The following is a 12,555-nucleotide window of genomic DNA, read 5'->3' on the forward strand; positions in this document are numbered from 1 at the left end:
AGGAAGCATTTGTGCACCCAAGTTGGTCTATACTTTTCGTCTTATTTTGGTGTTAGGAATCACCTCCCAAACGTTGTCGGTGTTGTTTTGAAACACCCTGTATAAACATGCCGAAATTATGAATTTTTGTTATTGCCAACTAAAGCGACTGAAACCACAAATAATCTTTGGTAAATGAAAGAGCTTGAATCAATGTTTGGCCTACAGAAGAAAAAAATGCTCCTTCTGTCAATCCAAGGGTCTGACGTTTTCCAACATTGAGATGATGAATGGTTGTTAAATTCAATTTATTTCCATTTCAATCTTCCACATCTTGAATTATCAACAAATCTTCGAAACTCAAAATGTATTTAGATTGTTTCGAGATTCCATTCAAAAACATTTTGGTGCGAAGTACTTTTTATCGCACCAAACATCCTAGCCCCTGTTATTACATATAAAGTGCGTTCCATGAATAACACTAAAGCCCGTCTCCTGACGAAACCAAGGCAGATAGAAACATGAAACCATTAGTAACCTTCAAGGGACATAAAAGACAACATTATGCTGATAAGGAGAATCCCCCATGAGGGAGCTCAAGGGGCTTACAGGGGGAACACTAAAATGTTAACCAACAATCCCCAGCTTATGGTACCTCATTTGAAAGGTAATCACGTGTAAAGACCAATTTTGGAAACCACATGTCACTAGCGAGTCCCTATCCAAACATGTTGTCTTTTATGTCCCTTGAAGGTTACAAAAGGTTTCTTGTTTCTATCTGCATTGTTTTCTTCAGGAGACGGACCTTAGTGCTATGCGTGGAACGTACTTCGACCCTACTTTACGGATGGTCGCCATATTGGATAGGGACACGCTAGCGACATGTAGTTTCCAAAATTGGTCTCTACACGTGATTACTTTTTAAACGAGATACGACACGGTGGGGGTTTCTATTTAAAATTTTCTAGTTGTCCCCCGTAGCCCCCGTGAGGGCACCTCATGTGGGGGGTTCTCCATATTAGCATAATGTTGTCTTTCATGTCCCTTGAAGGTTACAAAAGGTTTCATGTTTCTATCTTCATTGGTTTCTTCAGGAGACTGGCCTTAGTGTTATGCTTGGAACGCACTGTATACCTTATGCATTCAACCGAGGGCTCCTGTTAATCGCTCTCTCTTTATATGCGAGCGTCTCTATTAACGTTAGGGTTGCCAACCGTTAGGTATTTTACCGGACATTTCGGTTTTTGTCCTCCTTGTCCGGTGAACGGTGCGGCCACAAAACCGGACTTAAATGTGTGCTAATTTTTCCTCGTTCTAGTTCTATTCAGATTATTTTGGAGTGACGGAAGGAATCGTTTGTCAATGAACATGGTTAAAGCAGAGTTTATAATTTCGTTTGATATAGACCTAATGTGGGCAAAATTTGCTGAAGAGTTGAAGGCTAGAAAATTTACTGAACTTATCAAAACTGTTAAAGGTCAACAAAAATAAATTTTCAAGAGCGCAGCTATCACTGCTTCATCCTCAGCTACATCTTCCAATTAAATAATGCGCCTAGATCCAGTAAAATTATGTAGGTATTATGAAACATTACCAGCCCCAGCGAAGCTGGTAAGACTTATTTTTAAGGTATATTTTGTGCATACCCTAAATACAATATATTATTATTAATGGTAAGACTACAAAAATTATGGCGTCGCGGTGGCTCAGTGGTAGAGCGTACACCTCTGGTGCCTGGGGTCTCGGGTTCGATCCCAACCCCCGACAAGTGAACTTTGTGGAGGACAAACACCGTGTGCGTGGGTTTCCTCACGGTCCTCCCGTTTCCTCCCACTTTCTTCATTCCACCATTTCACTCATTACTCATCATCACCGTCTCCTTTAGCCTAACCGTGGGACTTAAAATTCAAAGATTTCATTTTTTTTTTTTTACTACAAAAATTATATGTGCCGACTCAAGCAAAACTGGAATAAATAAGTTTAATAAATGCTTCAAAAATAACTAAAGTTATTAAATTCGAACTCCGAATCGCTCAATTTTATGTGAAGTAACCACTTTCAGTTTTTTCGTATTTTTAAAGAGCAATGATGTAATTATCGTAAGAGTATACGTACTCCAGGAGGGTATCTGATATTTCCATTTTCTGTACGTACACCAGGAGGGTATCTGGTATTTCCATTTTCTATACGTACACCAGGAGGGTATCTGGTATTTCCATTTTCTATACGTACACCAGGAGGGTATCTGGTATTTCGATTTTCAAAAGTTGGTAACCCTCTCCACCTAATTACTTATAGTAGCATAATTAAATCAATATCCTTGAGTAACTTACCTAATAACACTGAATGCACTCTTCTTCTGTTCCTTGACGAGAATGAATACTTATGAACATAAGTGTTTGTTAACTGCAGGACGCCACTACAACTCTAACCAAACTCATTTCCGGAGGAATTATAGAGTCAAATAAATAGAAACTAGTATTTCAAGTATCGACATCGTAAATGGCTTGCCTGGTGAGAATTTTTAGTGTTAACGCAGGATGGGCGAAAACTTGCAGTTTTCAAACTTCCCAATCGGAAACAGCAGAAGTTGATTATTGCATGCATTTAACAATAGAATTAGCATATAAAGCAGAGGAACAATGGGAATAATATGCATTGCCTATGTTTCAGTCTATCGTAGTATAGAACAAAGCGAATTTGCTTATTCAACAAATTGCAGTCGGATAAGGCAATGACAATCTTGAGAAAATTACAACAAAATTAAATGAAATCTAAGTTTATTATCTCGCGGTTATGCCTTCTAGTCTAAAGAGAAATTTGGTAATTGCGAAAAGTGGTAATGGAAAAGTTTGTAGAACGGTGGTCGCAGTAGGATAAGAAATTACTGGCCTTCTAATTGACCTAGTAGCTGGTGTGCATATGGTCCCGGGTTCAACTCTCAAGAGTGGAAGAGCGTTAAACACATTACAATAACGGATTCTCCAATAAACTATAGGCAGAGTTATCATGAGTCTCATTTTGCATGGATAATGTCGTTTGGTAGGTTTCATCCTGGTGTCCAGACAGGTTATCTCCTGATTTCCAGTCGAGGTAATCTTTTCACGCGTAAGAGCGGTTCTAGGCAGGCACGTATCCACGGGGACCACAGGGGGCCGGGCCTCCCCAAAATTTTTACTGCCCTCTACAATGTTCACAGTAGGCTTGGAAATGAACTATAATACGGTGATTAACTATAATATGGTTGTCATGATGATTTGGAGTTTAACGTCCCGTTCAGCAGCGAGACTATATGAGACGTAGACTTACTGATTAACGTGGAATCCGAACCACATGAGCTGCCGTCGGGGATCGAACCCGGATCTGCCACACCAAAGGCGCGTACGCTAACCGCTTAGCCATGAAGGAGCTCTATATTATGGTTGTATCATCCCCCCTACATTTTGGGTGGGCTATGTTCCTGGTCCTGGGTTCGATTTCTGGTTGGGACACACAGTCGAAATTTGTAACAGCTTTTTCATGCCAGCCATTCTGAGTGTGTTATTATCCTGGCTTTTCCTCATTCACACCAGGCAAATGCCGGGATGGTACCTAACAATGTTCCCAAGTCGCTTCCTTCCTTCCCCATTCCTTTTTTTTTTTTCAATTCCTCGGGCAGTGAGCTCGCCGAGGGATGTCATCCTTCATATGTGTGACGGGTTAACATTCCCATAGATGCCAAAAACCCAGAACTCTAGTTCCTAATTCCCAAAACCCTAATTTTTTCAAGCCTTTTTGTGTGTGCCCTTTCCTCTCAACAGTATCCTAATTATTATGTTTATATTAGATATGTTTACATTAAAAGCTACACATGTAATTTTATTTACAATACGCTTGAATATTGGAAGCGTACACCACGTCACGGCACACAGTTCATATACTGTATGTATAATCTTTTAACCTACCATTATCCGACAGGAATGAAATAAAAATGGCTCTTGTGCTGATTAGGTACTTTCTATCAATAGAACCCCTAACAAAATGTCTGATTTGGAAGATTTACCTCCCACCGAACTGCACTAGTTTAGAATACTTTAAATATGATGACCGTAGTTATAGGTTCACGTCTCATATAGCCTCTGTGCTGAAAATGCCCGGTAAACTAAGTTTACGGACAGTTGTTATGGAGGAATGTGCTGTTAATCATACAATCACATAGCCTTGAATAAGATTACGGTCTTTTCGCTCCAACTGGACTATTTTTTAAAACTTAAAACCGTACATATTCATCCGTTTCCTATCTTTTGCCACGTTGTCCATTTTGCCTGTTACTCTTTTTTTCTTTTTTAATTCTTCTTCCTGCTCTGTTAGGTCCTGTACAGGGTGACCCATAAGTATGTATATGATGTTTGACTGTAGTATTTGTAATTATGGACAAACACTTTCGATATGGCAACACTGTTTAGCCTGAGAGTGAGGATAACGGTCACTGGACTTAGAACCGTTAGTGCATACCAGACAGGATGAACGATACATTGTTGAACCGCTGGTTCGGTTGATGTGGGTCTGTGGAGTGGCCAGCTCGATCTCCCAATTCCACACCACCAGGCTTTTTCTTATGGGGTGTTTTAAGGGATAAAGTGTATCAACATCACATACGTAATTTGGCCGAACTACGGGAAACTATCCCAGAAGAGCTCCACAGAGTACTAATATGGTTCTGTCAAGCTGGTTGTGACAATGTTACTCTTTGTCCCCAAGCATATATCGATTTGGATAGTGCATTGGTGTAGCATGCAATGAAGAACAGATATTAAAATTCTTCTAAGGAAACGTATGGGACTAATGTGTTTATGTTCAAGTTATGTTGCTAGTTTCTTTACCACAATCTTTGAAATATCATATATGGACAACTCTATATAAGGAAACTTCAAGGGCACTCAAGAATGCCCATTCCTAAAGTGCAACTTGAACCCAATACGGTTTTACGTACTTTGTAATCTTCGGCCTCTAATACTTCTGACGGCTAAAATAATTCCACCGGCAATAATTGGCAGTAGTACTTGAAAGCGTATATCTTACCGAGTCAACAAAACTTTTGGATGACCCAGATTCATTGACCTAGGAGTAGAGGACCAAGGGCGCCCATGTTGTGGTTTCCAAGAGGGGGCAAGTATAAGCAACGTTTCAAATATAGTTTCAAATTTGGCTGTACCTATTGTAAAAATTCTATTAGGTTTTCGATATTCCCAAGTACAATTTCCTCTTAGGGGGGGCAGCACCCCACCTTGCCCCCCTGATGGGCGCCCTTGAAGAGGGCCACTCCCTCTTGGCAGGTGCGTAACTACAATGGGAAGGGGTCCGATAATTCCAAGGGGGACCTTGGCTCCACAATGATCTGAAGGAAGAATCAATTAACCTGTGTGAAAAGTGAAATATTCAGCCATCATTTAGATGCAAACGATTCAAAAAGGTCAAACGTTATTTTGACTAATTGTTTGAAGATAGTTATCTCAGTGAAAGTGGATCAAACTTTAGTATTAACATCTATATTAAACTATTTGACATACTAAATTCACAGTTGCATTGTCGTTTCACTTACACCTTTGCGTGATACAGTATCCAAATATTCCTTTTTGTTTCCTGCAAGTATAATTCATCTCACTGATGATGAAATTCTAAGAAGGGCGCAGATACTTCAAACAACTTAAAGCTGTTATATTGGTTCTTCGTTTCCGCTTTATGAAGTAGCTAAAATTTTAAATAAGTGTTCAGACTTCTCTGTTTAACCTAACAAGGCTTTTAATTGTTAAAAAAAAAAAAAAAAGTCATTGGCGTCTAGCTTTTCAGAAATTATCTCGTAGTTCTGCGGAGAGGTCGTTCTCAAAATTGAAATTAATAATTAAAAGTATTTGAGAAGCACAATGGGCCAAAATAGATTAAGTAATCTAGCACTGCTCTCAATAAATGTAGTCTGAATATAAATTCGTGCTAAGTGCCAAAAAGAAAAAAAAATATTGAGTAAAGAGCTCAGATGTTACTTCAGAACTGATGGAACATATAGGCGAGCGCATTCTTCTGGCGATTATTTGAACTACTTCCACAGTCAATAGTAGATAGACAGCTTTTCACTGAGTAGGATTAGGCACATAGCCCACACCTAACTTTTCCATTTTTGGTACTTAGCACGATTTTCACTTTCAGTTTACAAATGCAGACGAAGTTGAAAAAATGGATGTACGAGAGTTGGTAAAGGATTTTGCTGACAGGTAACAAAGGAAGAAAATCATTCAAATTAATTCCTGCTACTCTTCATGAAGACTGACGTCACACTGACTGCAAGGAGGTAAGTCCATCTTCCATTCTGAAGCTTAATGAATAAATTAAATGTATAACAAAGTGGTTTTCATTTATGAATATTTAGGCCTAGTGGTTGCATGCATTTAACGCATTATTCACAGATACAAAGAAGATGGTTGTTTATTATGTTGTTTATCATTGCGTGGGGAGAGCATAAACCATAGTTACGCCACTGAATCTTGGTTTTGATAATGAGTACATTGGCCCATATGTATATTTTGTGAGGGGTACATAGGACCATCCCCTTAAATTTTAGAAACTGCAAAAACTAAAAATTTGTTGTGGTAATCGGGGTATGTAGTTCTCAAACTTTAGGTGGTCCTTCAAGTTCTTTTAATGGATTAAAAAATTGACACAATTGTAAATTTCTGAAGTTTTTTCCTCTTTGATGGTAGCTTATTACATTATATAGTTATATGGAGTTATATGGATGAGTATAGGGGGTCTATTGATGCGCTTATCTTAAATTAGGGGAGGGGTATATAGGACCACCACTTAAATTTGGGAATTCTAAAAAAATTGGTAAAATCAAGAAGGGAGGCCCTATGTACACTCATGTCCATAATTATTGTCGCATATATATATAACTGTCTTCTTGTAAGAATAGAATTTGATAATGGTTTAGCACGATACTTTTAATACTGTTTAGTGCTCTCAACGGGTCGGGTCGGGTCGGGTTGAAGACCGACCCGACCCGACCCGTGACCCGAATTGACTAAACCGACCCGAACCGTGATCCGACCTCATTGACCTGACCCGACAATCCGACCCGAGCTTACCCGATTGACCCGACCCGAATAACCGGACCCGACAACCCGGCCCGAGCTGACCCGATTGACCCGACCCGAGCTGACCCGACTGACCCGACCCGAATAGCCTGACCCGACAACCCGACCCGACCCGATCCATTTGAGAGCACTATGGTCATGACACAGGGTGACGCCAAAATGCACTCCCATTGGGAATTAAACCCGGACTACGTGTACCGAAGTCTTACACGTTAACCACTAGCTAGATCAAGCGGTGGATTTGTATATGCATCTTAATGAATATTTGACACTTTTGGGGTTTGGTTATTTCTTTTTATAACTGATACCAATGTCCGATGTGGGAGTTTATTTTTTTTTCTTGCTTTAGTTCTATGTGACGAAATTTTTATTCAAGGTCAGTGTTCTCACCTGCTTGGACGGCGGGGGGTCTTCTCGGAAGGCAATAGCAAGAGTCTCTTGGCGGAGACAAAAGGAAATCGTTTAACTACAATGATAAGGGTTGAGGAAACAGGAGAACACCTGAGATTTTTTCCAAGCCTTCAACTTTCATTCCAAAATAGGTTCTTATGATTCCGGGACCCGTGCCACTTTGATTTTTCTTTCTTGGTAATTAAAACGTATTTTACAGTATATATAGTTGCACGTAAGAAGATACATAATATGAATTTTGTAATTTAAAATTTAAAAATACAGTGTGATATTTAATTACAAAGTACTAATTTTATTTCATCACTTTCAGCCCAACAAATGAAATTCAAACAATTCGCACCCTGGGTCTTGGTCATCAATACTGCGTCTTATTCTTTGTCTTGCAGTCAAGTCTTGGTCCTGCATTTCGTAGTTTTGGTGGTCTTTCATGCTATACAAGAGCCAAGAATGCTCGCCTCATCGGTACAAATGAAGACCAAGTGTGATTTTGATTATGGTCTTTCATACTATACGGAAAGCAAGAAAATATGCTCATCGCTACTTGGTGATCACCAAAACAAGGCCCAGAGCAAGATTACTATGCAATTCGTCTTGCATATCCAATCTTTATCTTGTTCTTGTATCGATGTCCTTGGGCTTGGTAAAATAAAATGAAATATTCAGTTTAAGGTCCCTCGATTCTGCACCGAGGCTAAGGGATACGGTGACCATGAAAAATGAATGAAATGGTGGAATGAAGAAAGTGGGAGGAAACAGAACCCCGAGAAAACCCACTACACGGCGTTTCTCCACCACAAAGCCTACTTAGCACAAGCTGGGATCGAACCATGGACACCATGCAGCCACCGCAGCCATGCTTGGGCTTGGTCGTCCATATCCAATCTTTCTTTTAGCCTTGCTTAGCACGTTAGCTGCCATGTGGGTCCGATCGGACCTACTGGAGTGATCTAAGAAAATGTTCTTGTAGGTCCGATCGGACCCACAATTTCTAATTCGTCGAATTGATGTTAGAGTACTTGTATTGTTAAATCCTGTCTCTACTGTTATTGAACTGTAGTGTTTTTATTACACATGTAGGTTTTGGTCTTTGATATTGATTATTAACGCCGCTATGGGCGCTAAATACCAAGTAACAAGAATTTGTTGCTTTTGTAGACCCGATCGGACCTATGTTTTGCTTTTTCAGTGACACGTTAAAAAGTTTAACAATGGATTCATTATTTATTCTAATTTATTTTTAGAAGATGTCAGTGTCCCTGTCATTTGCTGAATTTTCAGAAAAGTCTAGATCACTACACTGCTATTACTAATGAGATCGAGTTCTGCGCATATTTCTTCGTTTTTCATTGCACAAAGATATTACTTATTAGCACTAAAATCAAGATGAATATATCCACACTTCTCACTTCTGCACATGTAGTAATAAACAAATAACTTTCTAACAGAGTTGCCAGTTCAACTGTAATTTACCCCTTGCCCATAAACAAAATATACACACGTAGGTCCGATCGGACCCCCAACTTTTATGCACGCGGATTCACTACCATGCCTTAGATTATGTTTCAATATTAATATTATGTTTAAAAAATATGAACAAAACAAGAATAATGTAAGTAAGTACGCTTGGCACTCTACCGGTGAACAACAAAATTCACCCTTGGCAGCAACGTGTTAAACAACTTCTAATTTTGTTCTAAATCTAGACTCCATATTGGCGTAGATATTAATATTACAGTCGATTGGTAAAATCAATCTTCCACATTTACAAATTAAAGTACACACAAGTACAAAAATAAGCATTTACCATAAAAACACTAGCTCCAAATAGTGTTGTAAATAAAAAAAAACGGTTCGTATTTTTTCAGAAATGTACGTTTTTTTAGAAAAAAACATTGCCTCTCGTTTTTTTCTAAATTTCGTTTTTTTTTAAATAGTCATTTGTAATGCATCTTACGTCTATGTAAGTATGAAATATTTTTATGTAGGTGTAATCACCGTAAAATGCAACATAAATTAAACGCTAGATACTGATACGCTACAAATATTTTACTATTTACATGAATACCATATCTATTAACAATTCGGGTTTCAGCAGTTTTCATCAATATCAACTAAGAAATAAAAGTAGAAATGAAATTTTGTTTTCTCGTGAAAGCAGGCCTTTAATAAGTACGAAAATAATGTCACGAACAGTATAAAATTCCAATAATTTGTCTAAAGGTAAAAACTAATACTAATTTGCCTAATAATATTTTTCTAAATGTCATATATAAATAATTTGTCGACTAGATATATATGATATGCAGAGCCGGCTCTACCATATATGCAACACGTGCATTTGCGTGGAGCGGCAAGCTTGGATGGTCTGGCAAAATCTGCCATAAATATATTATTTAAATTAAATATTTCTTGTTGGAAACAGACTTCATGATGATGGTAGTTACATTTACTAAGCAGACCTTCTATTTGAATACTACATTCATAAATTATGTTTAGGTTGCATTAGTTTAAGGCCACATGGACAATGCTAAAGCAAATGGTCAAATAAATCCGAGCACAAATTGCTTGATTGTTGTCAAATGCAAGAATTCAATTCTCGAATAGTAGGAATATCTGTTCCATTTAGTAAGTTATCACAGTTTTGATATGAAACTTAGTCTTGTTTTTGTCAGAAACAAGTTCCTTATCATTGAAGATAGAAACAAGTTTTTTTTAATGTTAGAAGATGTAGAAGAAAAATCAAGAAATAAAGATAAAATAGCTAGTTGCACTGGAATTGCAAACTGATACATTGAGATTACAGCTCGATAGTGAATTCCATAAAAAGGATTACCATCTTTCCTCTGCAGGTGTGTTTGCTTTATCTTTCACTAACATAATAGATTAATATTTAAAGAAAAACACATTTTTAATAAGTATTTAAGCCTTTCTGAGTGCGACTGCACTTACCCTCACCTTTGTTGTTCATGCTGGAGTAGTATACTTAAAATCATGACTTTTAAGATTTGTTCTTTCTGGAGAAAGGGGGAGGCGCCAAATTATGCCATTGCACGAGGCGACAAATTGACTAGGACCGGCCCTCATGATATGTATATAAAAGACATGAATATAGGATGACTCTATTTGAAGTAATGCAGGGTGTTTCAAAATTAATATTAGGGTTTTGAAACTTTGTAGTATCTATTACAATTAACTTACAATTATAAATATTATATCAAATGAAAGGGCAACTGAAACAGTTTTGTACGCACGCATGTGCATGCATTGTTTCTTCTGTCTGCCGTTAGAAAGATCAAGTAGCAAAAATGGAGACTAGAGAGCAGAAAGCTTTTTGTGTTTTAATAAAGACTGAATCTGTACAGTGCAACCGTCTGTGTGAAGAATATTAGGGAGACGCTTGCAACTACGTCTTTATCGTTTGCAGTTGCTACAGGTCTAAAGCCTACAGACTATGGTTTACGTGCCAATTTCGCAAGTGAAATATTGCTGCATAACAATGAATATTTTCTGGATCGTGTCGTCTTCAGTGATAAATCGACCTTTCACCTAAGAGCTAATGTGAACACTCATAATGTTTGCATCTGGCCGTCAGCAAATCCTCAGGAGATGGTACAGTTGAAACGAGACTCCCCTAAATTGAATGTGTTTTGTGCCATATGGCGGAAAGATTATGGGCCTTTCTCGCCTATCGACTAGATGTGTGCCGTGTGACAAATGAATCTCACATTGAACACTTGTAGCAAAGACTGTTTGAGGTGTTCTTTTACTTCATGCATTGCTTATAATTGTACGTAAAATGTAATAAATACTACGAAGACTTAAAACACCAAAATTTATTTTGGAACACCCTGCATTTCTCACCAACAGTGTTGGAACTAAGATGTAAAAGGGAGAGAAAATTTTCCTTATAAAGTTATTGTTTACAACGATATTATTATTAATCAAGACTATAACTACAACAACAACACGAGTTACTAGTCAAAAAATGTAATCAAATGTATACTCGGTGGCCCAGGTGGCCAAAGTGGCACACACGGGTGTTACTTGTTTAATCCGCTCCTGTGTTAACACTAATTAAGATATTGAGATATTATTCATGCAAAATATGGTTGGACTATAGTTTATCATATTCATTTCTTTTTCTTCTGGTGCTGAATTTCCTTCTCAAATTTCACCACAGTCAAAAATTCGAGAATTTTCTAATTTCGAATTTCCTTTACTTCTTTTTTCCCTGTAGCTTCCTTCGTTGTAGAAAGATATCCTTAAGACTTACCAGGTAGATATCTCGGATGGATACCTAACTGTTGACATCAATTGGACGGGCCTGCGCGCAGTGTTGCCAATTAGGGAAATTAAAATTCTCCTATATTTGGGGAAAAATTAGAAATTTTTGTTTATAAATCCGTACCTATCCGTCCGAGTGCAAGTCAACTTACGCCAATGGAACATCTGTCCTTACTTAACAAACGCAAGTACAGATCGTTACAATGGGGTAATTAGGGGGCGCACGTAAAATTCGTATTTAGGTTCTAACCCTTGATTGTTCTGGTTCTTCCTTACTTTTCTGTTTACCGTAATATATTTTTGGTAATTAGAATCTTTATTCCTTAAATATCACCATAATACTTGTAGGATATATTAGTGGAGTACCAATGTTTAATTTAAGATAGTTTGCGTCTGTCTGGTAGCAGTGTTGCCAGCTACAGAAAATTTTAATTCCAGATTTTAGGGGGAAATTTTGGAAAAATGATATGTTTTGTCTCTATTATTTCCCCCTTGTTGACTATATCGGAACAAACGTACTAGTATCTGCTCGTCTCGTCTTTGCTCTACACAACGCACTATAGAAAGTTTCAATAGGATAATTAGGGGAAGTACAGTTGAGGTTTACAGTAGACCTTGTTCTCTAATTGGAAAGATAACGGATTTTTTTAAAGGTAGAATGAGATATTTTTTATGGACATGCTTACTTTATTAGATATCGTCACAATACTTGTAGGATATATTAGAGGGATACCTAAGCTTATTTTAAGATAGT

This window comes from Thermobia domestica, chromosome 9, assembly GCF_964235325.1.
Source record: "Thermobia domestica chromosome 9, izTheDome1.hap1.1, whole genome shotgun sequence".
In the NCBI taxonomy this organism is placed as follows: Eukaryota; Metazoa; Arthropoda; class Insecta; order Zygentoma; family Lepismatidae; genus Thermobia; species Thermobia domestica.